The sequence below is a fragment of the Psammomys obesus genome, unplaced genomic scaffold (genome assembly GCF_907164565.1).
Source record: "Psammomys obesus unplaced genomic scaffold, mPsaObe1.curated_primary_1811, whole genome shotgun sequence".
NCBI lineage: Eukaryota > Metazoa > Chordata > Mammalia > Rodentia > Muridae > Psammomys > Psammomys obesus.
The window spans coordinates 9,285,378-9,305,151 of NW_026585689.1; the positions used below are offsets into that span (position 1 = coordinate 9,285,378).

The 19,774-nt window shown below is 39.6% G+C and overlaps 1 pseudogene; it reads right to left on the bottom strand.

Annotated features, from left to right (window-relative positions):
- Positions 1-835: 835 nt before the first annotated feature.
- Positions 836-2,007, bottom strand: LOC129666180 (elongation factor 1-alpha 1-like; annotated as a pseudogene).
- Between the last annotated feature and the right edge of the window lie 17,767 nt (positions 2,008-19,774).

The window sequence follows — 19,774 nt, forward strand, 5'->3', positions numbered from 1 at the left end:
TAGATAACAGACATATAGTGTGAGAAGTAAATTCTGTCATGGTTTTTCCCTTTTATAGTAGAATAAAAAAATTTTCATACAATGTATTTTGTTCATTTTCCCCACCTCCAACTTCAGCCAAATCACTCGTTTTTATGTTCTTTCTTACTCTCTTCTCTTTCTAATAACCAAAGAAAAGTAAACCCCCCCAAAAAAACCAAACCACAAAATTTGAAATCAAAATATATAAACAAAAGACACACAGAAAGACAGACAGAGAGAGTGGGGGAAAACTGAGACAGGAAGTCTTCAAAACTACCACTATCTAGTCCTGGGCATGGGACCTACCCTGAATTGTGGTTCATATACCCAGAGAGACTCCATTGGAGAAAACTGATTTCTCCTTCACCCACACGTATTGTTTGCAGATATGTTCTTGTTAAGGGTGTAAGCATGTGTCCACTTCTCCCTCTCAGTACTGGAACACTATCTGACCTGAACCTGTTCCATAATTCTTTCAATATTTTAATTAAAAGATAAAAATAAACTTTTGAGAAATTTTTAAGTAAATATTTTAGTACTCCTACAGGCAACAACATGTTTGCTCTTAAAAACCAGTGGAGCTTGTCTTCAAGTCTGTCCAGCTCTCTTCCTGTTAGTGACTTCCACACATTCATATGTTCTAATATCCAAGTAGCATAATATTAAAGGCTGGTGCCTTTAGGAGGTAATTAGAATCCTTATAAAAACAAAAAGGCCTCAATAACTGGACTGTCCCCTCCACCATGTAATAGCACAGTAAGAAAGAGGACAGGGCCATTCCCTGTGCTGGACAGTGATTACAGATGTCTTCATCTTAGACATCCTTAAGCTCAGCAAACTTGCATGCTATGTGAGCTCTGTGACAGTCTGGTAGAGGGGCATAGATAATGCTAATTCAGCCAGGATGGTTCAGGATAATCACCTGAGCTGAGAAGCCAGCTGCTCCCATTGGTGGGTCATTTTGCTCTCACCAACAACACTGCCTCATCTAAGGTCTTTGACAGACACACTTTACATAGGAGCCTACATTGTTTGTCCCCATGAAGAGCTTCACCCAGCGCTCCATCATGCCTTGCAACAAACTTGGCTTCTGTTGTAAAACTGATTGGAACAAAGGTAACTACCATAACAGGTTCAAGAATACCAGTTTCCATTTGGCCCACAAAGATATTACCAATACCATCAATTTAATAGACATCCTGGAGAGTCAGTCCACAGTTGGACGAGTTGGTGGCGGGATACAATCCAAAGCTTCCAGCAGTGTGGTGCCCCTGGCACTGCCATCTTTGCGGGTGACTGTCCATACCTTGAACCAAGGCCCCAGCATTTTTGCACCAGTCAAAAAAGAAATTGGCATAAATGCTACAGTATCAGAGTTGTAGCCAATGTTCTTATTGTAGGTGCTGACTTCCTTAACAATTTACTCATCCATTTTGTTGACACTGACAACCAGCTGTTTCACACCCAGGGTGTAAGCCAGAGGAGTATGCCCACGGGTATGCCCATTCTTGGAGATACCAGCTTCAAATTCACCAACCGCAGCAGCAGCAGTCAGGACAGCAAGTCAGTCTGAGATGTCTCTGTGTCCTGGGACATCAATGACAGTAACATAGCATTTGCTGTTCTCAAATTGCCACAGGAAGACGTCAGTAGTGATACCACATTCATGCTCAGCTTTTAGTTTGTCCAAGACCCAGGACTTGAAGGAACCATTTCCCATCTCAGCAGCCTCCTTTTCAAACTTTTTGATGGTTCCTTTTTCAATTCTACCACATTTGTAGTTCATGTGGCTGGTTGGTTGTGTTGAACTTGCCTAAACCTACCTGTCCAGTGACAACGATGTTGATGTGAGTCTTTTCCTTTCCCAATTTGGCTTTGAATTAGCGGTGGTTTTCACAACACCTGCATTCTGACAGCAAACCCGTTGTGAAAAGCAAAGTGCCTGATTCTTTAAAAAAGATTCAGGATACCTGTGTAGTATTCCATCTTCACCACAGAAAATCAATGATGTCAGCAGGAGTTAAAACAGAAAAATTTTAAAGTGCATCAGGTAAGGACAACTTATCAGTAACATTATATGAAGTAAAAAAAAAATGGTTTTCCACCCTCAAGGTATAACTTAAACTATTTAAACCTTCCTGGAGAATTTTGACTTGTTATCTAACAATCACAGGAAACAGCAACACTCATTTGTGGCAAACTTTGTGGCTTACTATGAGAATTGATCATATAAGAACTTGAGACAGGTCTTAGCTTTTTCTGATTTGAATGGAATGAAACAGAGACAGGCTCTCTTTTGGACACCATTATTACACAGCTGGAACAAATCAACAAAATTGAACATTTTATGTAAGAGAAGATTATTAAACAGAGAAAGCTGTAGATCAACAGGTTGTGTTAGGAGAGATTTGATTTCAAGTTAGAGCCTGATCCCTGGAAGCCCTAAGAGAGTAAGCTCTGCCCACCATCCTCCAAGGCCATTAAGAGAACCACAGTGATAGAGAAGAACAGGGAAAGAGAGAGTTATTTAATGTTGGCTACATTAGGAAGGAACAAAGAGATCCAATGACCCTGGGCTACCTACTGCCTCACTTCCTAATCTTGTGCAATACTATCTCCATTAAGGTTTAATTCTAAAGAGAAATTTAAAAAAAAATGAATATAAGTAAAGAGTTCAGATGTGCTTCCCCAACCGCCAGTGTCTTTAGCTCTAGTCTTTCCTCTGGAGCCTTCTGACTGGTTTTCAGTGTTTTCCTGGAGACAAGTTCCTCCTCTGCCTATCACAAGAGCCTCTGCCTGCCCCTTTCCCAACCTAATATTCCCAAATAAATTCTAATTTCTTTATTTCAATATTCTGATAGTCAAAGGGAGGAGCAAGATTATTCTTTACCATCATTTCTGCCACCATATATGCTGTATATACTCCTAGCATCTTCAGTTAGGGTACCAAGTAGTTAAACTTCATGTAAAACACACCAAAAAACTTAATTTCCCTATCATGGTAGAGATACAAAACTATTTCGTAAAGCAAGGTGAAAGCTTTTGTCAAATCAACGCTCAAATTTAACGAGACTTTCTTTAGGAACATTATTGCAAGGTGAGACCCTGTCTGTTGGACTCACTGTATTAGAAAGAATGGCATAACATAAAGTCTGCCATTGAATATGGCAAAAAAGAACAAAAGAAGCCAGAAAACTGGGTAGAACCAGGTAAGGAATAAGTAATGGATGGTGGAACTGAATAATGGATCCAACAACATTGCCATGGCAGGCCTGGCAACCTCTCTATGTTCTAGAAGGCAGTATTTCCTGGCTAAGACTAAAGATGAAGCAAAAACCAGGAAACAAAAAGACTCATAACCAAAATTTGGTTAGTAAGCATATTATTCCCAGTTGTCAGTAGCGCAAATTGTTCAACTCCACATTTATGAGGCAAAGAGAGTGTGGAGGCTTCATTTCTAGCTTTGTAATAAGGAAATAAAGAATACAACAGTCAGGCTTATATATGTGATAGCAGTATGTAAGACTGTTTGTAGCCATAAGCTATTTTCTTTTTGTGTTTGTTTGTTTTCTTTTTCTTTTTAAATTATTACTATTTACTACAATTTATTCAATTTGTATCCTAGCTGTGGCCCCCTCCCTCATCTCCTCCCAATTCCACCCTCCCTCCCTCTTCTTCCAGATGCCCCTCCCCTAGTCCACTAACATTGGAGGTCCTCCTGCATTTCTATTTGACCCTAGCCTATCAGGTCTCATCAAGACTGGTTTCATTGTCTTTCTCTGTGGCTGGGCAAGGCTACACCACCCAGAGGGAGGTGATTGGAGAGCCTGCATTTGAGTTCATGTCAGAGAAAGCCTCTATTCCCCTTACTAGGGTACCCACTTGGAGACTAGGTCTATGAACTACCTCTGAGCCTGGGTTTTTGGTCCTCTCCATGCATTGTTCTTGGTTGGTTTATCATTCCCTTCAGGTCCCCCAGGATTCAGTTTTTTTTTTTTCCACTCTTGGTCTCCTTTTGGAATTCTTGTCTCCTCCAGGTCTTCCTGTTTTCCCCATCTTTCATAAGATTCCCTGCATTCTGCCCAAAGTTTGGCTACAGAAATTGTGGTACATTTACACAAAGGAATATTACTCCACAAAAAACAAACAAACAAGGAAATCATGGAATTTGTAGGCAAATGGTGGGAACTAGAAAAGATTATCTCGAGTGACGTAATCCAGAAGCAGAAAGACACACATGGTATAAAGACACACATGGTATATACACACATGGTATATACTCATTCATAAGTGGATATGGCCATACAATATATGATAATCATACTAAAATCTACACTCCTAAAGAACCTAAACAACAAGCAAGACCCTGGGGAAGATGCTCAATTCCCATTCAGAAGGACAAACGCAACAGACATCGGAAGCAGAAGAAGACAGGGAACAGGACAGGAGCCTACCACAGATGGCCCCCGAAAGACTCTACTGATTAAAGCATCAAAGCAGAGGCTCATGCTCATAAGCTGTTTTCTGAGCAAAGAACTCTGCACAGGTGTAGGTTGGAAGGCACATAATCTCAAATTTTGGACTTTGGCATTTGGGAAAACCTCAAACTCAGGACAGTCCCTATGATCTTCCAACATTCTTCATGGAAACAGGCTAGAGAATTGAGAAATTTCCCCAAAGAAGGTTATATAACCTTTATTTCATTTGCTACATACCATTATATACCATACTTCAGACACATGCCCTTTAAGTATACACTCAGTATACTTCAGACAGACAAACTTCAAGTATGCTAAGTGTCTATTTAAAGGGAGGACAGGAGCATCTCCTGAAACACGAAGAGTGAGGAGTCCTAGTAGGTTTTGCTGAGCATCCCTGCACTGAGCATTCCCATCTGATCAGACCATGCACTCTCTTTGCACTGAGGCTTCCATGGAACTGTCCACTCTTTGTCAAATTTACCATCATACTGACTTTCTTTGGCTCCACATTTCTGAGGGCCATTGAGTCACATAAAACACATATAAAGTAAACTTGTTGGCTTTGTTTTTGTTATGAAAGTTTTGGTCATGAGCTGAGCTCACAGTGGATTGTTGAAACACTGTCCAAAAATGGAGTCATATGAAGGGAATTTTGAATGCTTCTGAGAAAACTCCAGGAAAAGAAGACAAGGGTCTTTTACCTCAGTTTCTTCAAAAACACAGAATTGTTCTTGGAATGTACTTTTTGTGCCCCTCCCAGGTGTAGCAGATAAGAATGAGTTTACTTCAGCTGTTGTTATTCATAGGCCTTTATGAAAAAAATGTATTTTTTTTTTTTTTTTGCCATGTGAAGCTTGTCCTTGTAATTATATACAGCTTGAACTCATGAGAACTTTACTTGCATTACTTTTCTTAACCCTTGGGGTATAAATTGTCTGATGCTTTGAAGAAAGTTGATGAATACATGAGACTTTAGTCTGCCTCATGGTTAGGATCCATTCTCTCACGTCCTACTGCCTTTAGAAAAGTAAACAATGGATGATGAAAAACTTTGTTCTTGTCTGTAAGAAATGTCTTTACCTATCACCATTTTTCTAAAGCACAAATACTGCAGGGAAATTCAACCTTCTTGCACTTTAAAGACAATTGTATTTTTAGTGTTGGCCTGACATAACGAATTTCAGTGCTTTATGAGATCAAGGATGGGACTTCTTATCCTTGTAAACTGGGTTCTCTGAAAAGGTTGCATCTTTATTAAATTTGCACAGGCTGCATGACCTTGGCTATCTAGATCATTATGGCTGAGAGAAATGAATGTTATAGTTCAAGAGTCAAAATTGTTTTGAGTTCTCTTAGGCTCTTTAGAAGCTATTCACTTTCAATTTGTTCCTGAACCAATGTTCAGGTAACTGAGATGTGAAGTACCGGGAGCATATCCCCAGGCTTCGCAGAACTCTAACCTCCATTTACCCTAGAGATAAGAATGAGGTGACATCTGAAACCCAGAGGAGACATTTCTCTACCTTGCTGTAGTTATCCACCTGCTGGACCCACTGATGAATTTTGTAAATACGTTCATTCATGACTTTCTTTTGTTCTATGACCATAAACATTCATTGACCCTGTTAAGCAATGAAACATGGCATCCAGAATACCTTGAATATGACCTTGGCTAAGGCCACATACATTGAGTTTAGGATAAATTATTTTCTTAAGTAGAGTAAAATTTTACACTTCCAATCTTTATAGAAAAGGATATGTATATACTCCTTGTATATATGTAAATTCATTTCTACCTTGATCTGGCTAGAGAAAAAGAGTTATTGAGACTCTTGTTAAAGATGGTCAAGAAGCCATTCAAAAGCAGAACAACAATGAAGAATTTTCAGAAGGGAAGAGAAATTACACTAAAGGAGCAAGATTGGAGGTCAGTGGACAGAAAATTACTGAATGGAAATACCACTGAGAGATGCTTCTGAGAGCCCCCAAACAAGATTCTTGTTAAAAACAAGTCTGCTCGGCAAGCACTTGAGGATGCAGAATTCTCCCCAAACTGACCCAGCACTATTATTGCTCCCATCTAAGTGGGTGAAGTAAAAAAGAGAATTTTTAGGAGGCTGATTTTATTTGGATCAAAAAATAGAGGCTTTATCAATCTAAGTGTTAACAGAAACAAGTCTGGTTATAGAAGAGAAAATAAGTAAGTTGTTTCCCAAATGCCTTCTTAGTGATAGTCAATCTCTGAAGTGAGTACAATCCAATTTCAGACATATTTGGTAGAGATTAGGAGCCTTATGATTGGTAACTAAGATCACTGGCTACCGCAAAAGCTGATTCTTTAGAAGTGTGAATTGATTTTGAAAGAAGAGGAGCCACTTTAATTGGACACAGGAAACCATTTCTGCAGACTTCTTGGCTTCTTATTCATAAGCATTTCTATCACCATGGACACAACAGCATCTTAAAAACCCGAGGTCACTTGTGGTTACTGATGTCACCAGACTTATTCTCAGTGTCTAGTTTTAGACTGATCTGATCTTTCTATAAAATGGAAGGGAAATGAGAAGTACTGAGTTAACTTTAAAGTATTCCTTCATTCTTTTCTGTTCTTCAGCGTTCAAGTGAACTGTAAACACCATAGCAAGGGATCCAGGAACACAGAGAAGAGCCTCTGAATGATGCTGCCACTTTCTTTTCCTTTTTTCTTTTTTCTTTTTTTAAGACTTATTTATTATTATGTACACAGCGTTCTGCCTGCATGTATGCCTGCATACCAGAAGAGGACATTAGATCACATTATAGATGGTTGTGAGCCACCGTGTGATTGCTGGGAATTGAACTCAGGACCTCTGGAAGAGCAGCCAGTACTCTTCACCTTCTGAGCCATCTCTCCAGCCCCCCCCCCCCCACTTGCCTGGGTGTTGTTGCAGAGGCTTGTGGAACCCAGAGGTCAATGTCTGGTGCCTTCCTCAATTACTTCAACTTATTTTTTTTCTTTCTTTTTTTTTTGTGACAAGGTCTTTTACTAAATTTGTTTTATGCCCTTTTAAATCTCTATTTTATTTTAGTCTCTTAACCCTCTTTCTTTCTTCTCCACTTCAATTCCTTCCAATACCCCAACACCAAGGAGGACAGAAAGGTTAGCTGGGAGAGGAAGCAAAGTTCCCTTTAGCTACTTTCTGTTGGTTAGAGTGGTCGGGTTCTTTTTGGCAAGTCCAATCCTTGTTTCAGGATATCTCCAACTTCTCATCACACTGCATCAACAGCAACCAGGAGCAGCAGCAGCAACAACAGCCTTCTCTCAGAGCCCCCTCAACACTCTCTGGGCTCTGGCATGTATTCCCTCTTCAGACTCCTCAGATTTAAACTATTTGCAGCTGGCGAAGAGCCCCTCTCAGAGCCCTCACGAGGCAAATAGTTTGCAGCTGTGGACAATCAGAATCAGTGCCATATCCCACACCTGAGATCAAAACAAAACCATGTTTACATCCACAACATTTCCCCCTTTTTGTTTAAAAAAAATGGCTTTTCTTTGCTTGATGTTGCTTTTTTTAAGAGGTGATGATCAAGGAACCAAACTCTGTTTGGATCAATAGTTTCTTTTATGACCTGATAACTCCTGGCTGCTCTTGTCTGGAACAGCTCATGCTTTTTGCTATCGAGCCTTGAGGTAGGACTTCAAAGCTGTTCCCTAATGGCAAGAACTTACCTAGTATGTCTCTTTTGGACATGCATTCACTAGTCAAATGACCCCTTCTGTCATACCTTCTATAGCTGCAGGAAACTGAAAGATTCTTGCCAAGAACCCAGTGCTACCAGAAAAGACTTGTTCACTTCTCTGATGCAACATAGCATATTCCTCAGATTTAACACCCCAGCCACTTTGAGCTCTGAGGTTTTTAGCAGATTGGTCACAAGTTCTTTTCAAGTGACCTAATTCACCACAATTGAAGCCCTGAACATTTTGATATCTAAAGCTTTTGGTGGCTACTGGGAAAGGTAATGGTGTTAATCCCTTAACCTGAGGCTGCTCCTCTGGCAGCTCATTCTGCTGAAGATTAACCTTTTTCTTGAACAGGGGTTTTTCTCTTTAACCCTTTTGCCCTGTGTGGCTTTCTGCTCCTCCTAGCCCCTTGCCTCACACAGGACCTGTGAGAACTTGACACCAAAAGTGCATGGAACAGGGCTCAGTAGCAATTATGGGAAAATCTGGTTCTTAGATAGGTGTTCTCCCTTTACCAATGGCGCTTTTTACTTTCCAAGCGTTTCAGCCTCTACCTGCAAATTTTCTAGTTGCACTACCAACTCTGCAATCCTTCCTAAACCGAATAAACTTAGTTTGTTTTTTTTTTAAATCCACTTTTTGTTTCTCAAACCCCTGTATATCCACTCTCAACTTTTCCAGTTGTTCAATCATCCTCACGTTCTTTAAAACGGGATTCAGGAAGACAAAGAAGCAAAACCAGAGAATACCCTCTGGGAGTAAAGGGGGAGAGAAACCGGTGGAAGCAATCACAGTAAAACTTTTCCTCATATATTCATTTCTTCAAACCCTGCTGTCTTCTTTACTGCATTAGCCATTACTCTAAGTCCGACTTCTGGGCATAGTGTTGGGGTACCTTCTAACCCTATTTCATATATGTTTCTTCCGTCTCTTCCTCCTTTCTCCACCCCAACCCCTTCCAACGCCCCAATAGCAGGTAGGAGAGAAAGGTTATTTGGGAGAAGGGGTGTAGTATTGCTTAGGCTACTTCCTCCTGGTTAGGGTCTCCGGGTTCGTTTCGGCTAGTCCAATCCTTGTTTCAGGATATCTCCAATTTCTTGTCACAAATTCAGACTCACTATTCAGATCAACTGGTTAGCCAGCAAGCCCCAGGAATCCTCCTGTCTCTGCCTCTGCCTCCCAGAAACAGGGACTGAATGTATTGCCACTCCTGAGTTTTCTTGTTAATGTTAAGAATTTAATTTCCTCTCCCTGAGGGGGAAGCAGCATTAGAAGGCCACAGAAGACAATGCAGCCACCCCTGATGAGACCTAATTGACTAGGATCAGAAGGAAGGAAAAGAAGTCCTCCCCTATCAGTGGACTTGGGGAGGGGCATGCATGCAGAGGGTGGAGGAAGGGAGGGATTGGGACTGGAGGAGGGAGGGAACCAAGGGGGGGATACAAAGTGAGTAAAGTGTAATTAATAAAGAAAAATAAAATAAAATAAATCAAAAAAAGAGAAGAAAAAAGAGAATCAATTGCAGGAAATGAGACACCTAATCTAAGTGCATTAGTTTAGCCAGATATAATTGTAGGCCCAACAATTAACAATCTGGTAGACTATAATCTGTGTGGCTATCACAGGGCAGTGACTCTCCTAAAGCACAGCTGGGCTGTAGAGATGTCCTCAGCAGTACTATCTCCTATGGAGCATGCCAAGATTCAGGGGTTTTACAGGCCCTCTCCCTTTCTTTCCTGGATACTACAAGGAAGCGAAGAAATGCCCCCTTCTCCCCTCAGATCCAATGTGCTCCTTATTCAAAGTGCCCATTTCATTATTTTTTAAATGATTATAAAATCATTAGAACCTTGGTCTTCCTAACCTCTTTCTCCCTTACAAATATCACAGATATACATCTTCAATTATTAGCAACAGTGACTCATATTAAACAGTATGATAATGTAACTATTCAGCAGATCACCCAACACCTCTTCCTTTTTTACAGTGTCAAAGACACAGGGAGATGTTCAAGAGTCAAAAGCTGGGAATGGGGGACAAGGGAGGGACATGACACATTTGTGATAGATTAAAAGACAGAAAAGCTAAATCACCAGCTACTATCTATTATCATCTGCTGCCCACCCTGAAAAAAGAAAAAAAAAATGAACTCAGGTCTTCATGCTTGCACAGAAAACACTTCACTGACAGAGGCATGTTCTGAACTCACTTTCCCTCTAAGGACCAAATTTTTTGAGGGAAACTTGCTTATGGATATTTTTCAAACAAAAGTTGCCGAAAATAGCCCTTAGATGCAATCTATAGATTTTTCAGAGTCTACTGGTTTCTATGAATCAGTGTCTATCCTATGCATCTGTCAGTAACAAATTTAAAAAGAAAGTTCCTAAGTTTAGGTCGTTAAATCATTTTGTTACAGCTCACTGCTTGAGACAATTATGGCTCTGGAAAAAAAAAAAAAAAAGCTCCTGCGAAAAAATATAATCTGAATGCATCTGTGCTAGGGAGGAGTCCTGCAATTATCAGCTGCTCTCTTTGTGCAACTTTTATTCTCTCCTTTCAAAGGCATGCTCCTACTGACTGAGCAAATCAGCCAGCATTGATGCCATAGGCTTAAATACCCCTAAGCACCTCCCTGAAGTGCTTGGAGGACCACTCAGGCAAAGTAATGAGAGGAGACTTCATTTTCCCTCATAAGTACTGTAGACAGAGGTGAAGCAGGGACATTGGGTTAGGTGACAGAAATCCAAAACTACCACTCTGGCTAAGAATCCTCAAACCATTTAGAGAGAAAACAATTACACTGTCTCAAAGTGACTGGATTTTTTTTTTTCCTCCTCTCCTCTTGGCTAAATGCTTGACAACTTCAATCTCATTTCACTCCTAGATAGATCATTCTTCTGAAGATGAATCCTGGGCTCAGGTGCACTCCTAACATTTTTGCGAGCCCTTCACCTAATTAATGGCCGGTGAGTCTCTTAACCCGCTACCCAGGCCTTTCAGCGGGTTATTAACACTGCTGCTTTGATGGATCTTTTTAAGTGCTCCTCTTGGGAAAGATATTTGAAAGTCACATTTGAATAAGGATCCAACAATTACTGAACATTAATTTTCTCTGGTTACTAATGCTATTTCTGTTGAAGGTTATGGAGGCAATTTTAATGGGAGAAATACACTATCATTTAGTTATTCTTGACTCACTGTATACAGCAGGAGGATTTTGTCTCTTTTTTCTTTTTTTTCTTTTGCAATTTCTTTAATGATAATAATGAATTTTCATTCACATTTGAAATGTAGAGAATAAAATAAAGGTTAAAGAGCCATACATAGCTCACGTGAACTTATTCTATCTCTTTATCCTAAATACAACTCTTAATGAAGAAACATCTCAATGGAGCTTGTACATGATTCGTAGTGATTATCATATTGAAGAAAAGCTTTCCTCTTCTCCTGCTCCAACTAAATCTTCAACTGAGTAAAGCCAAAACTTCTATTCTCACATATAATGTTAGAGCCAAAGAAACCCAAGCAAAAATAACACTCCCAAACCAACTCATTTCTTTGTGGAGCCAGAAAAATCTAAGCAACTTGCTTGCTACTGGCCAAATAACAAATTACTACCAGATCTTTTGTGACCTAGTGTAATGTTACTGAAGTCTAATAAATTCAGTTAAAATCTCTCCAGAGTACATGCTTTTCTCACCCACCTAAGGCCAATTCTATTTAAACTGAGAAGGCTTTAGATTCCCAAAGAAATTACTATCAAGTTGAGATTACCTTCATAATGTCTAATCTATGTTCAAAAAACATCTTTATGAAAGAAAATTAAAGAGAAAATGAGCTTTAAAAGAAAGTAAGTTTGGAATATTGTTAAAGTTTACAAAATTTTAAGATGTTTTTTCCTCAACAGGACCAAAATATCAATAAATAGCAGAGAGAAGGGGGAAGAGAGAAAGAGAGAGAGAAAGGAAGTTCAAGTTAATGCAAAATGTAACTTCACAATAATTTTTTCTGCTGTCAGGAAGGAAGGAGACGAATGGAAGAAGAAATGAGTATATGGGTAAATGAAACAGGAAATGAAGACTCTCAGGATGGCAAATAGTTCATTTTTTAAAGGGGCAAAGAGACATATAATTCACATATTAAATGAACACAAAGTATCTGTCACCAAATATTGATTTTACATTTAAGCTTCAGCGGGGACTTTGGTCACAAAGGAAAAGTAGTTAAATTAAGTCAGCAATGCAAAACCACAGACAGGACTGAGATGAGTACAGAACTTTCTTTAAGGGAAAAGAGACAGACAATAGAAGTCCCAGTTAAATAAAAGGCCGTATCATCCTTCTACAAATACATGTAAGCAACGGTGACATAGAAAATTCACATATGTTCAGAAAGCTCTCTGAGGCTGTTTAAGCAATGGAATAGGGATCACAGTAACAGGAACCACATCAGAAAGACAATCCTGTACAACAACCCAGCATCTGGATATATCTCCATCCCTGATCTCAAGCTGTACTATAGAGCAACAGTAATAAAAACTGCATGGTACTGACATAGAAACAGAATGGTAGATCAATGGAATTGGACAGAAGACCCAGAAATAAACTCACACACTTATGGACACCTGGTTTTTGACAAAGATGTCAAAACCATACAATGGAAAAAAGATAGCATCTTCAATAAATGGTGCTGGTCCAAATGGATGTCCACATGTAGAAAAATGCAAATAGATCCATATTTATCACTCTGCACAAAACTGAAGTCCAAGTGTATCAAAGACCTTAATATTAAACCAGACACACTAAACCTGTTAGAAGTAAAAGTGGGGAAGAGCCTTGAACTCATTGGCACAGGCGACAACTTCCTGAACAGAACACCAACAGCACAGGCCCTAACAGCAGCAATCAATAAATGGGACCTCATGAAACTGAAAAGCTTCTGCAAAGCAAAGGACACTGTCACCAAAACAAAATGAATTCCTACAGTTTGGGAAAGGATCTTCACCAACCCTATATCTGACAGAGGGCTAATATCCAGTATATATAAAGAACTCAAGAAGTTAAACAGCAACAAATCAAGTAATCCAATTAAAAAACGGGGTACAGAGCTAAACAGAGAATTCTCGATAGAGGAATATCAAATGGCAGAGAAACACTTAAAGAAATGTTCAATGTCCTTAGTCATCAGGGAAATGCAAGTCAAAACAACCCTGAGATTTCACCTTACACCCATCAGAATGGCTAAGATGAATAACTCAAGTGACAACACATGCTGGAGAGGTTGTGGAGAAAGGGGAACCCTCCTCCACTGCTGGTGGGAATGTAAACTTATACAACCACTTTGGAAATCAATCTCGTGCTATTTCAGACAATTAGGAATACTGCTTCCTCGAGATCCCGCTATACCACCCCTAGGCATATATCCAAAAGACACTCCAGTGTATAACAAGGACATCTGCCCAAGCATGTTTGTAGCAGCTTTATTTGTAATAGCCAGAAGCTGTAAACAGCCCAGATGTCCCTCAGTTGAGGAATGGATACAGAAATTGTGGTACATGTACACAATGGAATATTACTCAGCAATAAAAAACAAGGAAATCATGGAATTTGCAGGTAAATGGTGGGAACTGAAAAGATCATCCTGAATGAGGTATCCCAGAAGCAGAAAGACACACTGGGTATATATACTCACTCATAAGAGGATATTAGACCTCTAATATAGGATGAACATACCAAAATCTGTATACCTAATGAAGCTAATCAGGAAGGAGGACTCTGGCTAAGATGCTCAATTCCCATTCAGAAAGGCAAAGAGGATGGATATTGGAGGAGGGAGAAAACATGGAACAGGCCAGGAGCCTACCACAGAGACCCTCCGAAAGGCTCTACCCTGCAGGGTATGGAGGTAGATGCTGAGACTCATAGCCAAACTTTGGGCAGATTGCAGGGAATCTTACAAAAGAAGTGGGAGACAGTAAGACTTGGAGAGGACAGGAGCTCCACAAGGACAGCAACAGATCCAAAAAGTCTGGGTACAGGGGTCTTTTCTGAAACTGATACTCCAGCCAAGGACCATTCATGGAGATGGCCTAGAACCCCTGCACATAGGTAGCCTATGGCAGTTCAGTGTCCAAGTGGCCTCCATAGTAATGAGGACAGGGACTGTCTCTAACATGAACTGATTTGCCTGCTCTTTGATCACCTCTCCTGAGGGGGATGCAGCCTTACTAGGCCACAGAAGAAGACAATGAAACCACTCCTGATGAGACCTGATAGACTAGGATCAGAGGAAAGGGGATGTCCTTAGTCATCAGGGAAATGCAAATCAAAACAACCCTGAGATTTCACCCTACACCCATCAGAATGGCTAAGATGAATAACTCAAGTGACAACACATGCTGGAGAGGCTGTGGAGAAAGGGACATCCCCTATCAGTGGACTGGGAGAGGGACAGGGGTGGGAAAGAGGTACGGTGGGATTGGGAGGGGAGTAGGAAGGGGGGAAGGTGTAAGGGAATATAAAGTGAGTAAACTGTAATTAATAAAAATAAAAATAATTATAAAAAAGACTTTTTAGCAGTAAAGGACATAGTAGATGGAAGGGGCTCAGTCCCATGTCCACACAGTCCTCAGTTGAGAGAGGAAATATAGCCTGGCCAGCAGTCACTTTTGCTTCACCGGAACTGCCAGCAAGCCTGCTCTGAGCATTACTACACAAGCGATTTCTCAAGGGAGCTCCTATGTCTGTCTCAAAAGTGTAAAGTTCCTCCTTACGCTCCAACTACTACTATATGGCTGTTTGTAATATATCTTCTAAGCCTTAAATTCTGTAAGTTTGTGTAGTGCTTAAAACAAAACCTCACCTTTCTTCTGAAAAACTTTCATTATCCCTTTAACATACACATATTGAATAAAATGGAAACTGATGGGCTAGATTTTTCATTGACTGTCAGTAAATAGCCTACAGAAAATCATATATAATTAAAGAGAAGAAATAAAATGAAGCATTTTCCAGACATATTAATCTTGATTTTTAAAACAAATGATAACCACGTGCTGCGATTTACCAGAAATTTACCTACGGGAGAAGTAGACATTTTAAACTTTATTTGAACTAAATGTCAACTTGTCTGCAGTAGGGTAGTTAAAAGGGGTGCTTGTTTAAAGATGATGACAGAAAGAGTGTAGGATCTAGTGTAAGACTAGAAGGAAAATAAGTAATTTTCTTCTAGTAGTTATCCACATGTTGTGGCTAGTTACTGTCAGTCAATTTCTGTACTATAACAAATTCCAGATATAATAGAGCTAAATTCTTATTCAGGTTCAGAGGTTTTAGACTGTGACTGAGGACTGGTCTTGTTGTGTTGCGTTTGTGGTGGCACATGACAGCAGGAACCTGTGTCTGATGCAAACTGTTCACAGTGTGGGTGGGTAAAAGAAAGGGGAGAAATCCAGGTGTCTCTTATCCCTTCCAGGGCATGTGCCAAGTGGGCGAAGACTTCTTTCAAGAGGATTCAGTAATGACCAGCTGTTGTAGATTTGACTCTGGATTCTGGTTAATTACTATTGAGGAAGCCAAGGGTAGGACAGTGGCTCTCCTTATATTTGACCGGAAAATTATGAAAACGACCATGATGTATTTCTTTCAACATTCCCATTCTCTTTATTATGGGTGCTTTCATATGTAAGTGAAAAAAACAACAGTTAAACCATGTTTGGTGTGCCCTTCTTAGATCTCAGGGCTCCCAACATGCCCACGAATGCCCCTGGTCAGTAGGGAATAGCACTCAGGGGACTCTTGAAACTCCTTTCTCCAAAAATAGGGTAGGGTCAGAAGGTAGATACAAATAATACAGTGATCCTCTGGGAAGCCTAAGGAAGGAGCAGTACATTTTTAGTATCCTCTCTTCAGGAGAGCAGCTTCCACTTTACATCGCTTGTGCACTGCCATTCGAAAGTCAGAAATTGTGGCAAATGAACAGCCATCACTGCATAAGGCAAGAAGAAAACATAAGATTAAACAGAAATGCCATGAAAATGTTGAAAACCAGCAGAATCAGCCTCCCAAGAGACCAAGAATCAGGTACCTTAAGGGCAGGGTCCAGTGTATTAATAATTACTGATGAGTAACTACCTGGAGGACAAGAACCCCAAATTCCAGAGACAGGGAGGAAGCTTAGCACACCTCCTCTGTGCTGTGCTCCTAAGGCAACTGTTACAGTGCTTGAGAGACAGAAAGCACCACTGTCTCCCTAACACTGAGCTCCTCTTCCTGCTGGGACCATCTATGTGTTTCTCACCTTCCTATTCCTAGCACCTCAGTATAATATGGAATGGCAGAGAGCAGCTAGTGAAAAGTAGTTCTTTATTTAAGGAGAACTTCTAAGGCTGCTGGAAAAGGAATGCTGAATAGAAGAAATGACACAGTGGTGGAATTTAGGAGAATGCTATTATGATTCTGCCCCTGGCAGAAACCTGCTATGAGACCTTGAAAAGCCACTTAATATTGCTGAGACTCAGATTTTTTATTGGTAAAACAAATGTTTTTTGTTTTTTTTTTTTTAAGATTACTCTAAAATTCTATTACTGTGAAAATAAAATCTATATTTTTGGAAGTTTATTTTTTTTTTTTTTACAGTCAATGAATATCAGTTTTTACTGGTTTAGCCTCTTCAGAAGTGGTATATATTAAAAGTACCTAGAATCAGGAGAGTTTTAACTCATCTTGGTAACCCGCAAAATACTAAATTAGCTCAAATGTTTTCTCAGTGGAAAAGTCAAGAAGTTATAGGAAATGCTTTCAAAACATTTCCAATGTGAAAATTGACTGTTGCTACCTGCCACTGCCACTTCCATGTAGAAGTTGAGAAGCTGTTATTATTCGGTTATGGTGGAATAATTTCTGATGCTGCCATTGAAAGTAAACAGCTGATTACATCTGTAATTGATTGTCTCTATTAATCTTCCAGGCGACACCTTTGTTAAACAAAAGAAAAATTATAAGCACTCTAAATGACTTTATTCTTCTGAAGATGAGGGAGTTTTGTAAAGACTGGAACTATTTAAAATGAATTGTGTAAGAGTATGTTTATTTGTTTAATTATCTGTGTAAGCCATCGCATAATGAAAATATTGTAATTGTGCCACTTTTCAAAGGAACTCTAAGGAGAAAATAGTAAACATCATGAATAGGGAATTACGCACACAAAGACTAATAGCTGCAATAATGTTATTCAGAACTGCACTGATAATTTGCCCCTTAGGGGGTAAATTTGGAAAAATATGTATAAAGTTTAACCATGTGACTGTCACTTAATGGGTGTTGTACAGCAAAAACCACACACACCACACTGAACATTCAGTGATAATTATTTCTTTCAGTTATTCCCCCAGCGGCTCCTGTAGTAGCTGTAATTGCTATGTTCTCAAAAACAGCATTTTTTTTTTTTTTTTTTGGTATGGTGCCTGCTCAACAAGTAAAATGGACTGGTGGTTACAACACAAGATTAGCAATTAGAAATATTCTTTTCTTTCAACATTTCATGACCAAGGGCTTATTCCAGAGAGGAAAGTAAAATAAAACAAAATCAGTTCATGAAGTTCTGCCTTGAGACTTAGAAATTTCAGCTGGCATGGTCTCTTTATCAAAGGTTTTACTTAAAGGTTATTTCTCAAAGTGTCAAATAAATTGGTTAACTTTATCACTAGAAAAGTAATTTGTACTTCATTTTGTTGTTGTTTTCTTCATTTTAAGGGGTGCTGTGGGATGGGACTTGGCTATTCTTATTCCCCAATTCTCCATTCTTTGTTCTTCTAATGTCGCACATTGCAACTTTTCAGACTAGACTTGTTCATGTAATGACTGCCAGGCGGACTGGCCCACAGGAAGGCGCCATGTGTGATGCCACAGGAAAGACTGCAGCATCTTCTTTGTTCACAGCTGCATAGAACCCTGACCACGCAGATTTTCCTCTCAATATCTGCCTCTTGTTGGGCTTCAGTAATTCTTTTTATACTCTTTGTTGTTTCTAGCCCAAGGGAGCTAACAGGATTTAATGTTTGCTAGTTTCTGAGTGCCTAATCAGACTCATTTATTCCCTGAAATGTCTGTACTTTTGAAGTGGCACTTTGAGAGAAATATGTTTGTTCAAACCATCTGAAAATTCTGTGTTCTTTCAAGAGTTAACTTAAAGATCCCTGATATCATAGACACTCAAGATAGTAAGGATATTCAGCCTGACGCTTAATTGTAGGTCAGCTATTATACTTAAGGGTGTTCTTTCTTTTGTGATAAAGTACTGGCATGAATAATGTGGTTGTTTGCTTAATGATATAAATAACTAATTAGTTATCCAAAACCTGTGGTCTTTACCTTAATTTTGGACTGCTCTGAAATGCCACTCCAACATGAAGTTGGCTCAGGTCCAATTAGTTGCCCCATTATGAGTTATGTTCTCCCTCATTTCGATTTTACAGACTCCAGTCCATCTGCTTATGTGACAATATAGCTAAGAAATTCTACCCAAATCATGGAGTGGTTAGGATCAACTGGAACCTCACTTATAGAAAAATACAAGTAGAACTTCCAAATCAGTAACGCTTAACCTCATCACTGCTAGAATCAAATCCTCTTATAGTTTTTCCTGATTTTTTTTTTCTGTAGTAGATGCTCTCACTGAGCAATGAAATCACCTATCTTCCAGCATCACACCTCTTTCATTAGTCACATTCAGAGAATAATTTTAGTCTCTAAGGAATTGTGTTATCATCCACAGGGCTTTAAAGGTGTGGTGGTTTGAATGACAACGGCCCGCATAGGGTCAGATGTTTGAATGCTTAGCCATTAGGGAGTGGCATTATTGGAAAAGTAGTCTGGATGAAGGATGTCTGGCTTGTTGGAGAAAGTCTGTCATGGAAGTGGGCTTGAGGTTTCAAATGCTCAAGCCAGGCCCAGTGTCTCTTTTTCCCTACTGCCTAACAATCTGGATGCCAAACTCCCAGCTACCACTTCAGTACCAGGTCTGCACATGAATAACCATGTTTTGACCATGATAATAAAGGACTGAATGTCTCAACTGTAAGCCAACCCCAGTTAAATGTTTTCTTTTTTAAAAATTGCCATAGTCATGGTGACTCTTCACAGCCATAGAAACTGACGAGGACAAGTCCCTAGACATTTGAGTTGTACTGGTAGCTGGAATTCTCTCCCAAACCAATCCTTCTGATTCTGGACACTTTCATCCTTCTTTTCTAGGAAAGAGACCGTTTTCCCCTGCTGTCATGGATTAGTTCATAAAACCAAATTAAAATATGTTCCCACCTAAGGCAGCTAGTTAGTTATTCATTTGAAGATGAAAAAGTAAAGCTTTGAAGAGAGAACAATGATCAAAGTAATCACTAAGGCAAAAATGGTTATAATCATAAGAGCAAGAGGTGATGAGAATGGGTTTGGGCAAAATACAGGGTAGCAGCAAGTGAAGAGAATTTGGGGCTTTACCAATTCACCCAGAAGTAAACTGAGAGAGTGACTTGGGACTGTTGGATGGGAGG